Raw genomic sequence first — 14,015 nt, 5'->3', positions numbered from 1 at the left:
TTTACGACAGATTCCATTGGGCGTGAAAGGAATAGCAGTAAAAATTATATGAATGGATCACGACAAATCAGTCATGACACCAGGTGTTCGCAAAAGGGAAAGCACGCATTAGGTATTTTAACAAATGCCACATCACGTAACTGCTGGATTAATATACAGCATATTATATGAACCATTATTGCCAGTGCTGTGAAATATCCAGAGCCTATCCCCTGATAGGCGACTTGACAACGCAATTACCTGCATCCAGTGATCATGATTAATAACTGTTTATTGCTATCATATCTATATTCATGGCCGCCTCCGATGCTCACCGATAGGCACACAAGGTCAACAACAGCGGGTGTTTCGGGCGGGTATGTTTCAATATAGAAATGATGTGGAAAGTGAATGTGCACTTAACCAAGGTTGTCTCTCCATCCCTCTGATGACTGCTTGGGGCCCCTGGGACTGCTGACAATGCAGATATTTCCACATGAAATGCATAGTCACATCACAGTGTCAACACGCTACAATGATAACATTATGCGCCGGGAGAACTACCGGAATTCAATTTGCATTTTAGTTTTCTGTACAAAACTGGCAACCGTAAAATACAATATTGTAGTTTGCTAAATAAACATACGTGATGGTAGCCTTGATAATGTCATATTGAGGACCATTGTCAGACATTTAGCCATGCATAACACACAGAAGAACACTCATATCGTTCTGAAGCACCTACTCGTCCGCTGATGCTAAATCGTCAATGATGTCGTTTGTGACAAAAAAAATGCTTAATCGTCAATGATGTCGTTTGTGACAAAAAACAACAACATGTGTTTTTGATTGCCTTCATTAGGCATTATTAAGGTTTGTTTAGATCATCAGCAAAAAGTATGATTGGCAAAAAGATGTGATGATCAAAAGTGATCACATGATATGCAGTAGTATTCGTTTGATGTGCAATAACAACCGTTTCACGACAGTGATAGTCGTGATCATCTTCATGATTGCAGTAGAGATGGCAGATTAAGAATAACAGATGTCAGCTTTGATCAAAAGGAGGCGCCAGCAGAGGGTCAAAAGTTAAGTAGATGCAAATTTCACAAATACATCCTGAAGGCAGTAGCAATTTGTATCCCTACATGTCAACCTGACCGACAAGGGGGCGACCTGGTTTGTTGGTACATGTTATTGTGGTCGGTTCCCGTGTACAGTAAACGCCATTCTGATCAGACAGTGCAGGGGAAGGGGAGATATTAACATAAATCGCCTGGGCGAGATATCGCTACAATTAAAATTCCATGACAGTGCTTTGCAGACCCTTGTGAGGTCATCCATACCATGACGTCAAAGCAAATAACATCACTCACTCTGCCACTAAAGTTCATGAGCTGTATTTTTCCACCCAAGACTCTGGTTATTACTATTTACTGGCTGAAAAATTTGGAAGAATGTTTTTGGATAACAAGAGAATCTCATCGTCACGTGTTTAGGTATCAAATATATAAACACTCGTCGAAAAAGCCTTTAAACTGTTATTAACGACATGTGAGAGAAATGTCCAAACGGATGTAGGTCGGAGGTGTTTACCTTTTTAATTCTACCAACCACCACGTACGAGTCCGGTGCCTTCGATAACACAATGAACATACTATTTATTATTTACTCCAGCGTGAAAGACTGAGTTTTCTAAAGTTGAGAAAAGTGATATTTTCATTGCAGTGAACATAACACTTGATATTTCACTGCAGTGAACAAAACACTTGATATTTCACTGCAGTGAACATAACACTTTGACGGAACTATTGTCATGCAAGAGTTACTTCCCCTTTAATTGTCTCCCTTTGTCGGAAGTGACTAGCCCGTAAACAATTGTTAGTTCCACATTGACAAGGCAAAATAATGACGGATGGTCATTTATTGAGTAAATATCACTTCCAGCCGTGTATTCAATGATTCAACTGTGTCACGGCATGGCAGCTTATGGTGGGAGGAAGCCCATAAAGTGATGAAGGTCTTACACGTTTTTACTTTGGAAAATTCACATAAGCACAAATATGGGGCGGACATACTGAGGAATATAATCACGTATTTTCGCAACACAAAGACGTCAATATTTAGACGCTGTGGAGATTTTGAGCTAAAATATGCCATCCTTAACTAAACTGACATAGAAAAGAGACAAATAAAGCGACAAAGCCCTTCCATATCCAATAGTAAACGCTGCATAAAGTCAGAGTCGATTGTACAATTCCGACTATATTCCATCAATATTTCCTCAGGGGACACCAGAAATGGGCTTCACACATTGTACCCATGTGGGGAATCGAACCTAGGATTTCGTCGTGACGAGCGAACACTTTAACCACTCGGCTATCCCTAATTACCCCTCCCTAATTACCAAACACTTAGAACGCGGTGACATTGGCATCGTGTGACCACGACCTGATTGATAGCCGCATCCTGTCTTCTACACAGACGGACAAGAAGATGTGGAAATCTCATCAGAGTGGACGAGGGAACCATGATGCAAGCAGGATACCAGAAACGGCAGAGACATCAATTACAACGGTATGCGTGTCGGGTTTAACGCCGCTCGCGAAGTATTGAAGTTACCTCACGGCGTGTCAGCGTGTTGTTGGGGGAATGCCGTGGGTGTTGCGGGACGTTGACGCTTGCCACACTGGCGCCGAGAAACATAGGATCAGTATCAGGGCGATTCCTGAATTAGAACTCACGATCGTGGGATACTGGCACGAGTAAGGGACGCAACTCTGCATGACGAATTGCGACGCATTGGTCGACTGGTCACCAGTGTTCACGTCAAGCACAAGATTTGCAGCTAAGTGGGATTTATCTGAATATCACCAGGCAGCTTTATTCGCAAACACATCTGTATCCTTTATCCTAATGTTATGATATGGGAACTGATAATGCAGATTGTTTTATATATCTACAATCTTTTGGATAACAGCTTGGATTATACAAATCTGCACTGTAAATCTAATTTTGCACTTTCCCCGATTTTAAATCTACGCCATTAACCTAATCTTGGATTACATCCAGTTTCAAATGTTAGTTCTCTGGAACTAAAACCGTCGTCACGTCTACAAGTTCAGTATCATCTGGTTTCACATTATGAGTCAAATCTAAAAGTACAACCGGTTTCAGATCCACAGTGTCAGTCTGATCTAATTTTACAGTATGAGTCAAATCTAAAAGTGAAACCGGTTTCAGATCCACAATGTCAGTCTAATCTGGTTTTACAGTATGAGTCAAATCTAAAAGTACAACCGGTTTCAAATCCACAGTGTCAGTCTAATCTGGTTTTACAGTATGAGTCAAATCTAAAAGTACAATCGGTTTAAGATCCACAGTGTCCGTCTAATCTAATTTTACAGTATGAGTCAAATCTAAAAGTACAACCGGTTTCAGAATCACAATGTCAGTCTAATCTGGTTTTACATTATGAGTCAAATCTAAAAGTACAACCGGTTGCAATCAGGTTCAACAAGTACTGCTAGTACCACCATACTTCCCATAGCACCGGGTGTCGAGGGTTATGTTGGAAATTCAACGTCGACGAAATCTATATAATATATACATATAAAATATGACAATAAAAGAGTTTAAACCCTTCCCATATTCACAAGAAATATGTGCTAAAAGCAGAGGCGAATATATGTAAACAGCAATCGAAAGAGGCGACTAACGGGATCGGGTAGCCAGGCTCGCTGACTTGGTTGATGCATGTCATCGGATCCCAATTGTGTGGATTGATGCTCATGATGTCAATCACTGGATTATCTGGTCTAAACTCGATATTGACAGACCGTCATGATATAAAGCTGGAGTTTTGTTGAAAGTATTAAACAGCAAACAACATAAATACAAACCCGATGACAACATGCCAACTCATGATATTTGCTTCATCGATAGATACGTGGGGATTCGGACAAGACAGGTCCCAAGTATCCAGAGCTTATTACAGGAGCCGACTAAAGAGGATGGAGAGTTGACGCTCGGTGGCCGAATGTGCGCCATCTTGCTTCGATGTAGTTGACCATTGTTCATGATTTCAGTTACTGGTCTGATAGGCCAACAGTCGAACAAGACTATGGCTGACAGGGAGGTTAAACACCATCCACTCGCTCGCTTAACATACAATACTTCCCTGGCTAACTGCAGAGTGTGTTGGGTGTTTGAGCATGATTTTTTACATGATTTGCTTGGTGTGAACGTTCCCTTCTTATGAGTGAGTGCGTGAGTTTTGGCTTTACGCCGCTTTTAGCAATATTCCAGCAATATCACGGTGGGGGACACCAGAAATGGGCTTCGCACATTGTACCCATGTCGGGAATCGAACCCGGGTCTTCGGCGTGACGAGCGAACGCTTTAACCATTAGGCTACCCGACCGCCCCTCACTACTGATGAAACCTACGAGCACTGTATATTATTGATAAACTTAAGATCATAATAGAATCTAGGTTCAAGCCCCGATCAGCAAATCCTTGTATGATGAACACAATATTAATACCAAGCAATATGTAACACTGAAGCAAATCAATGTCTACCTTGTACCTAACATACGATCACACACCAACGCCTGCTTGTTGGTTGAAACTACAAGGATCATTTAAAATAGTGTTGACGTATCAGATGATACTTAACGTAATGTAGTTACGATTCATTTCAATGATAACAGAGCCCTTCAGTTGAACACTCTTCATTACAAAATGGAGATTGTATTATCATAAGCCCTCCTACACATGCACACCTGTTTGGAAAGAACATGTTTTACAAAGTTGTGTTGTGTTTATCAACAAATCTGAACTTTTCTTCCAAGAGTAAAATACGCGCGACTGTTATGGGCCCACGTAGGATAAACACGCACTACGGATGTTTACTGACTGGGGCTGTTGAACTTCTTAGATAAAAAATGAAATTTCAACACGTATAAAGCAACGGAATGCCCTTCATACAGCGTCTTCAAAATAAGAGGTTGATGAATAAAACATCAATGTGAAAAAGGTACTGATGTAATAATCTATAGGAGCATATGTGAGAGAATAAGTCTCAGCCTTTCTAGCTGCTTGATGATGTTTGAAATTTTATGCGAGTGCTATTGACACAGCTTCAGAGGACGGTTGACAAATCGATCAATTCCAATCCATAATCGGTAAAACCATGTATGATTGAAGCTCTGATCTTGCATTTCGTGGTTTTCGCGTTTCAAACTTGGGATGTCAAACTCTGATATGATCTAATTGAAAGTATGTCTTTAGTTAATGCTACTAGGCTATCCACTAATGAGAACCTATTGGTTGCATAAATATCAACTACAAAGTTATTATCACCACAATTATCATTGGCATGTAATCACATACGCCCACACGCAATACTTCCATGCAATGAGTTTTGAAACAATCTTGAACTGTGTGCAGTGTGGTTCAATGTATTCTGGTGCGTGATATTGACTTGAATAACCTTCAATATTCCTAAACAATGAAGGTGGCTTTTTTTAAGTTTTATCGCTTGTGACATCAATTACAGAACTAAAGTCGTAAGACTTCCACTGCTGTTGGTTCATACTATGCCAAATCTTTAAACCGTCCATCAACCAATTGCGGTATGAAAAAGATGAAAAAAACCTAAATTTTAGTTTTTAGGTTTGTTTACTTTGGTAAAAGCCAGGTAAAGGTAGCACTAATGAGTTCATGAATCTCCAGCCATGCCGTTTACAAGGCATCACTGTGTAAACATTAACATCAATATTTGCGTGATTGTTTTAAAATTCCCATCGATTTACATTTTTTAGCACCAAAATACGATTCGAATCTCGCTACAGCTTTGACGTTTAACATCACTTATATATCATCAACATCTTAGCTGTTACATATTGACCCCATGTGCATACAAACAGCTATATTATAGAATGACTGCGTTCGTGAGTGAGTTCATGAGTTTGTGAGTGACTTCGTGAGTTATCGAGCATGCTCTTTCTTCTAAGATTCAAAAGAGCGTCATACGACTCTTGCTCAGAAGTTGTTTAATCAAGGTTGCAACATTCAAGGCCTCAGTAAAGCTTTTAAAAAGTTTTATGGTTGACATGTGGAGGACATTTCCAAATTTCACGCATCAGTGACAAAAATAATGTCCGATGCCATTCCTTATTTTGACTTGTTCCATATGTTCCCATGTTTTTTTCAGGTGAACAATTGACTTGCCTGTGCATGTGTTTGTAACGGGTGCCATCGATGGGGCAGGATACGCTCACCTTTCCGCGAACACCTGGTATCATAACTTTTTGATAGTGATTCATAAACACATGCTCATGACATAGCCGGAATTGTACAATCGACTCTGACTTTATGCAGAGATTACTATATTGGATATGGAAAGGGTTTTGTGGCATTATTATTATTATTATTATTATTATTATTATTATTATTATTAGAGCGACAGGTCCATTACAGTCCCTGATAACACGGGAAGTATTCTTTGATGTTACGCGTCCTATGGATGTTTAATGGCCCAAAAGAACGTGGTAAGTCCGTTGTTGGTAACGACGCTGTATCTAATGTCACGGTGATATGGCAAGTGTTAAAGGCACTGCTGATTCCAACTCGTAAAGGTTTATTCAGTAGCCGCTGAAGCGATCTAAATCCCGATTTGTATCAAATATGCATAAAGGCTTCCCCCTTTGTGGATGCTGGAGGCTGATATATTCGACTCCATCCCTCATCGTACAGTAACGTTCGAGGTATTGGCCCCCACGCCCCAGGAGCTTTAGAGGCTCATCAACACACGAATTTCGTAGCATTTCTACAATAGTAATCGATATGTTTTTAGGATAAATTGAATTTTGTTGAACTATTATGACTTAGTTTGGAGAGGAATTGTCGGGTATCAAATTGAAGACTGTGACTTTAAGATCTGATGCTGTAGAAACTCGACGATCGAATCATCAAATTTTCAATCTATTTCTTTCTTCACCTTGGTGATAAAATATTGATGTGCGTTTCTCATGATTTCCCATATCTGACTGGATTTATGTTCAGGAAATGGTTAATAGAATTGATAGAAAAGATGACATTATATGTGATAGTCGGTCATTTCATTCATGTGTCTCATGCTTGTCCGTCATCATTTTGTGTGAAATAACCAAATATGAGAATTCGCTGACAAAACGTCAAGAGAGTGAAACTAACACTATGATGTGTGCCCTTAGCGTCTGACCCAATCTGCTTTGCACATTTCCTATATCGAATTCACGTATGACCTGTGAATAACACTTCCTTTTCGTAATGTAGAAAGGCCGTGCAATATACACATGTATAAAATAAATAAAACTATTTTTTATTTAGATACCCTCTATGTGTTAGAAATCGAAATGACAGCTGATCTACAAAATTGTTTAAAACAGGGGGAGTTGTATAAACGAAAGCTAATTACAAACATGGATTGAGGTTAGTTCTACATAGTCGATGTAAGTAATGTGACTCTTTTAAACAACCTTTAAAAAACAGTAATCAAAATCTGATGAAATAAACAGAATGTGTACCTCAATTATATATTATCTTAAGTAACGAAGAATGATAAATTATATTTAGATATACCTGTAGACCATCCGTTTATATTTAAACTATTCTGCCCGACGTCAATCTCCCCTCCTACCAATTTGGATCACAACTTTTAAATTATTATGGATGCTGTCGAAGCGTATGCTGAACATGGGCCAAAAGGAACATGTGCCCGTTGAACGTCTTTCAGAGTGATGTTGTCTTTGGTAGAATGCACAAACTTAAAAGATGAAACGGAATTGGAATTAACCCATCCTGTCCCAACCAGCTGTCATCCGAAGTCTGGCTGTCCTAGACGAAAAGTTTGTAGTTGTTCCTACTGACAAGACCTCAAACATAACCATTATATGTAAGCATCACTACATTATATGTTTGACCATAGAACTTATGTAAGTATGTAAACTGTGGAGGGAATCTGCCCAAATCATGCAAATCAGTATTATCAAGTTTCGACTTGACTCTAAAACCTGAAGACATGTCCATTCCTCTTTGTACGTGATTCCAAGGATCCATAAAAATCCGTACGAAGAGAGATATATTGCTGGGTTCCGCAAATGTACCGCCAATTCTCTGTCTCAAAGGCTAACCATAATTCTTAACACAATCAAAGAAGGACTTTCTTTATATTCACAAAAAGTATTTGAGACAAGTGGAATAAATAACATGTGTATTTGATTTTTCAACTTTGTGCACCACTATCCCACGTGACAAACTTAAGTGAAAACTTCATTCCTTGATCCGTGGGGCTTTTGCTACAAAACGTGGTGTACACAGATGCAGTTACTATCTATGTTCAGAGATTCACGACAATTTGTCAAAAATGAAAGCAAATGCCATCTGAAGTTTACTGAGAAGACAATGTGTGAAATGCTGGACTTCCTAATTGATAACATCTACGTACAATTTTGGGGTAAGCTATTTTGGCAAGAAGTAGGCATCCTCACGGGCACCAACTGTGCTCCCCTTCTTGCGGATCTGTCTACTTTATGCATATTTCGGAATTTCTGCTCGGATTGGCAAAGTCAAAACAAGGTATCATCACTATTTGATAGTGATTCATAAACATGTGTTCATGATATAGTCGGAATCGAACAATCGACTGCTTTTAGCAGAGATTTTTTTATGAATATAGACAGGCCTTTGTCGCTTTTAAATGTGAATCACTATGAAATAGCGATGATACCAGGTGCTCGAGACAATGTGAGCGTATCCTGCCCCACCGGTGGCATCCGTCACAAACACATGCAAAGGCAAGTCATATGTTCTCCCGAAAAGACACGGTAACACATGGTACGCATCAAAATAGGGATTTGCTTCGGACATCATTTTTGTCACTGATGCGTTAATGGAAATGTCTACCATTATTACGGCCAAAGACGTGAATAGCTGCCTATGCTATGGCACACTGGTTTGTTTAGTCCAGACTCGATTATTTACAATCTAACGTGATATACCTGAGATATTAGCGAGTGCGGTGTAAAACAATATCGCTAATGAACTGACTTTTATCTACAAATGAACCTTGAGCAGCTAAGAGTGAGTGAGTATGGTTTTACGCCGCTTTTAGCAATATTCCAGCAATATCACGGCGGGGGACACCAGAAATGGGCTTCACACATTGTGCCCATGTCGGGAATCGAACCCGGGTCTACGGCGTGACGAGCGAACGCTGAGCAGCTAAGAGAGAGGGAGCGGTCGGGTATGGTTTTATGTGTGTATATTAACAGCAGAGTATTTCACGGATGCAATCAAGATATGGGTTACCTCTGGGATGTCAAGAGTGAGTGAATATGGTTTTACGCCGCTTTTGGCTCTATCACGGTGGGGATCAGAAATGGGCTTTACACAATGTACCCATGTGTGGAATCGAACCAAGGACTTCGGTGTGACGAGCGAACGCTTTGACCACTAGGTTACCCCACCGCCCCTGGGAGGTCAAGAAGAATATGGTAATTAGCACTTAAAGACATCAAGCGCTATGTACATGGAAGCTGGTACTGGCGCCACGTCACCATTAGTATCGAGTTAAACCTTTGTACAGAAATATCAGGAATAACCTTGGTCACCTTCTGAGTTCTAACCCAACCTTGAGTCATGGGTTTAGGTGACCTAAATTACTCCTTTCATTTAAATGGTCATCATTCATTTAAAAGGTGATTAAATGACAATGTTGACACAAGGCCCATATACTTTTCAATGTAAACATGTAACCAGCAAGATATGTCTGGTATAGAGGGGAAAACGGCATAAAAACATATTCACTTTAGGAAATATACATTTGCTACATTTTATATCAAATCGATCGATACTGTGATTTTAGGGTTGTGTGTTTCGCAAGGCGACGTTAAATGATTGGGTTTATGGTTTTATAATATCTATCAATGTGTTGTCACGCTGTATAGCATACCAATGAATTTGTATAGACATTTATTAAATTTGCTTATGCTGCTTAAAACTTCGTAAACGATTTTTGTGAATGGTTTCACATTCATGTTGTTTGTTTGTTGTTTGTTGTACTAAGCAACGTTACAGCTGCATTTAATCGAGTTGTTACCGGACAAACCAATGGGTGAAAGCATGAGTACCGATTCACGCCGTCGGCGTACGATGACATGCAATCAACCAGGACACCACCCGATTAATTTACGACCAGCATAGGTAACCGGGGACCTACATTCCCGCTGGACTCCCTAGGGAGCTAACCTATATATCAGTTAACGATTTGTTCATTAATTGATAATTGTAGACAAACAGTCCATGACATTTGGGGGGCAGGGGTGGCCCAGTCGTCTAAGGCGCCGCGATTAGCTGTGCAGAGTTGCGTCCCTTGGGCACGCCGGAAACCTGGGTTCGAATCCCGGTTCGCCCTGATTATGTTTCTAGGTTTGTCAGCACCATACCCGTGCTCGGGGGTTTCATCGAAGTGGTAAAGGTCTGATACCTGCATCACTTCAGGCTTTCCTCCCACATTAAGCTGACACGCCGTGATATAACTGGAATATTGTTCAAAGAGGCGTTAAACCAAACTTACTCACTCACTCATTCACTCACTCACTCCGTGACAGTTGAACAGTACAACACAGAGGTAACTACCCCAGAACGACCCATGTACCAGTTGTTGTTTTTTCCTCAAGTAAGTTTACAAACAAAATCCTATTTATTCTTAATTCACGATATATCAACGACACATAATGCTATATTAAAGGATAAATGTATCTTAAAAACTTTCGATTTGTTTTCCACATAAAAGCCCAGACGCATTTTTCAAAACACCTTTCGCCTGTGCGAACAAGCATCTTCAAGAATATCCTGGTCAATTTTAATTACACCTTAACTGAAAATCAATATATTCAAACGAACCTGAAACGGGATATCTTCACAGCAGGTGTCCGAGAATATTAGAATCAAATAATTTTACTTGATCCAAAATGCGGAATACTTAATGTCATTGATACCACACAGAGAAGACCGAGGATTTTAGAATAAACGAATTTTACTTAATCCAAAACGTGGAATACTGATTGTCACTGACACTAGACACAGAATGCCTGCATAGACTCATTAGTTGCAGTTCAGTTTTCAGGTTAATCTTAATATTAATAGACATCTGAGCACATCGATCTATACATAGTCAAGCGTTGGTGTCGGGCTTCGGGTTCCCGCGAGGGAAGGGCTTGGCCTGGTTGTTATGGAGTACCTCATTGTACAGCATAAAATAACAAGAATCGCAGGTTACATGTGTTAAAGGTGCCGTACCGAAACGAATGGCACCAACGGGAGATAAGCATCTAAATACAGTAAACTACGGTTGTAACGAACTCAAAGGGACCACTTATTTTAGTTCGTTATAACCGTAGTTTGTTATAAGCATATATACAGCATATATACAACAAATGGCCGGGACTAAAATATAACTTCGTTATATCGGTCAGTTCGTCATAAGCGTGTTCGTTATAATCGTAGTTTAATGTATGCGAATATAATTAACAATAACTACACAATGCCATTTAGAAAGCGGTAAAATGTTCTAAAACATTTGTTACACAGATAATAATGATGGTTATGCATGCGTACAGTGGTATTTTCATGCTGAATTTGTTAAGCCTACAATGCTGTGCGAGCGGTTTGGAATTTTACGCCGTTATGACAGCGTACATTCAAACATTAGAAGAGAATAATAGGCATTTTTAGGTGACAGGTGTATGTGAAATTAAGCATTATATTTACATTATGTACTTGGGACGAAGAAACAACGATACAATACCGAAAAATTAAAAACACAATATCAATAATGAGCGAAAAATGTAATTATGAAAACAATAATTAGTCTCTCCAAATTTAAATGACATGCATGGTTGGACATTGTCATAATACACCACCATCTATACGCTTGGATACTGTAACAATAGCATGTTAGCATTGTAATTTTAAGGATATAGCATACGACATAAGTGAGCCCTGGCCTTACATATACGCGTGTACAGTGGTATAATATTTACCAGGGTACAGAACAATTGTCGTGAGTGAGTATGGTTTTTCGCCGCTTTTAGCAATATTCCAGCGATATCACGGCGGGGGACGCCAGAAATGGGCTTCACACATGTCGGGAATCGAACCCGGGTCTTCGGCGTGACGAGCGAACGCTTTTACCACTAGGCTACCAAACCGCCACTGCCATTGTACATACGAATAGTGTTGTTGTATATGTACGAGGGTGCAGCCTCATTACTAAACGGTAAAGAATGTACACATATCACCATGTTGCCAGTGTATATGGTGAGTGTCACTGGGTTGTGAATGGATAAAAATGGAATGTTGTCTACAGGTATTCACTGGTGATGGCTTACGCACAGTAACAGTCGTAAGGAGCGCCATGTCAGAGAAGGCACACGTGTCACACACTAAACTAATACAATATACGACATGGTGTCAGCAGCTCTCGGTTCGCACTGGACACACACGAATGCATTATTCAATAGAGACGTCAAACATGGTCCCGCGAGAACTCCATACTTGGTTATTTATACTTCAATAGCTACAATTGTTGAACTGCACAAGCGAGAGAGGAGGGAGTTACACCTGTATTCGGTGCACTGCCATCGATGCCAGTCGACATGCTCTCTTTCTGTATTTGCAATGGGCAAAGACTTATAGATTATACAATCACAGGTGAAGTGTTCGTAATTTCAACATACCCAACGCTCCCTGCTTGGATACTAGACTATACAACATATTGATGTTTATTAGCATTGAAAGGAGTGTGTTGTTATTATATCCCTTGGTGTGAGTGAACCCTTTAGAAGCACAGCTACATCCCGACAAATGGGATTCGAACTCGTACTTACATGCCTTGAATCATATGGGCTGACATGTAAATTAAATTACCAAGAAGAATGTTTATGTCGTATCAGATCCTATTGCATTGTGATAAAAAGTTCAAATCTAATAAAATTATTAACAGTATCACGGGAGAATAGTGATAAAAAAATTGTACAACATCAAAAACATAATGTCATCATGTATATGGGTTTACCTTCATCATTGTCAGTGATCAGAGTACCAAGGGGAGATAGGAATTATTGTTTAGCATGCTACACCAATGCATCTGGGAAATGCTTGTGCACCTCCAGCTGTACAATAATATAAGTAGATATAATGTTATTAAGACTTAGTTAAAAGAATTGATTGACTCGGTTCCCACGAGCATGTACAGTGTGTCTGTGATGTTATATAATACTCCCACAAGAGTCACAAAACTTTGTCCAACTTATAGTTTACCTACCGACTTGTAAACTCGACGTCAGGTACAACACGTGCTGTACGTGCCTACATTCTCCGGGCGGTAGAAAATCCGTTCGTTACCTCCTCAGAAATATCACAATTGTAAAAAAAAGTCACACAAACATAGGCGTTAAATTTACATCCCAAACTCAGCAATGTTGTGACTTGATCACTACTGAAGTCATCTCTTTTGCCACAGGAGGAATCGAATTTCACAAATTGACGAGCGGCCAATCAAATCAGCCCGGCAGATGGCGCACCAACAGAAAAGGGAAACGACTGGAAATCGCTCATCAGCCAATCAAACGAAACAGCCAGTCCATTACTACCAACATTCATCTCAGGGTTGGTAGGCTTTTCACAATCACAAGGAATGTGTCTAACGCAACAATTACTAGCTTACTCGCATCGCTAATAGCAGTGGAGTTGGAGCAACACGGTGCGTGCTGTGGGCGCGCAGGCTCGCCTGCCGTGTGCTTTGTTTCATCAATCGAACATGGCCGACTCGGGGGACTGGTCATAATTGTGTTGGTGAATTAATGCCGCTTCACTGTTTGTGATCTGTTAAGTATCGTCATATCATAACAGATATCTAGGGGAATTTATCAAACAAAAATTGCGTGTGTGTTACCACAGGCATTTCACAGCATCGATCCGTGTTAAGA

At 40.0% G+C, this 14,015-nt stretch overlaps 1 protein-coding gene across 6 annotated transcripts in view; it reads right to left on the bottom strand.

Annotated features, from left to right (window-relative positions):
- LOC124145828 (inositol 1,4,5-trisphosphate receptor type 3-like) overlaps positions 1–13,557 on the bottom strand; it is a 180,350-nt gene extending 166,793 nt beyond the window's left edge. For 4 of the 6 annotated variants that reach the window (XM_046515963.2, XM_046516046.2, XM_046516129.2 and 1 more), the window contains exon 1: positions 13,352–13,556. The gene's annotated coding sequence lies outside the window, so the exon portion shown is untranslated. Of the gene's footprint in view, positions 1–13,351 lie in introns of all 6 variants that reach the window. The other 2 variants (XM_046515808.2, XM_046515885.2) reach the window with 1 other exon arrangement.
- Positions 13,558–14,015: the final 458 nt, after the last annotated feature.

This window comes from Haliotis rufescens, unplaced genomic scaffold, assembly GCF_023055435.1.
Source record: "Haliotis rufescens isolate VD_foot unplaced genomic scaffold, xgHalRufe1.0.p SCAF_17, whole genome shotgun sequence".
NCBI lineage: Eukaryota > Metazoa > Mollusca > Gastropoda > Lepetellida > Haliotidae > Haliotis > Haliotis rufescens.
This window is presented reverse-complemented; position numbering and strand designations above follow the sequence as displayed.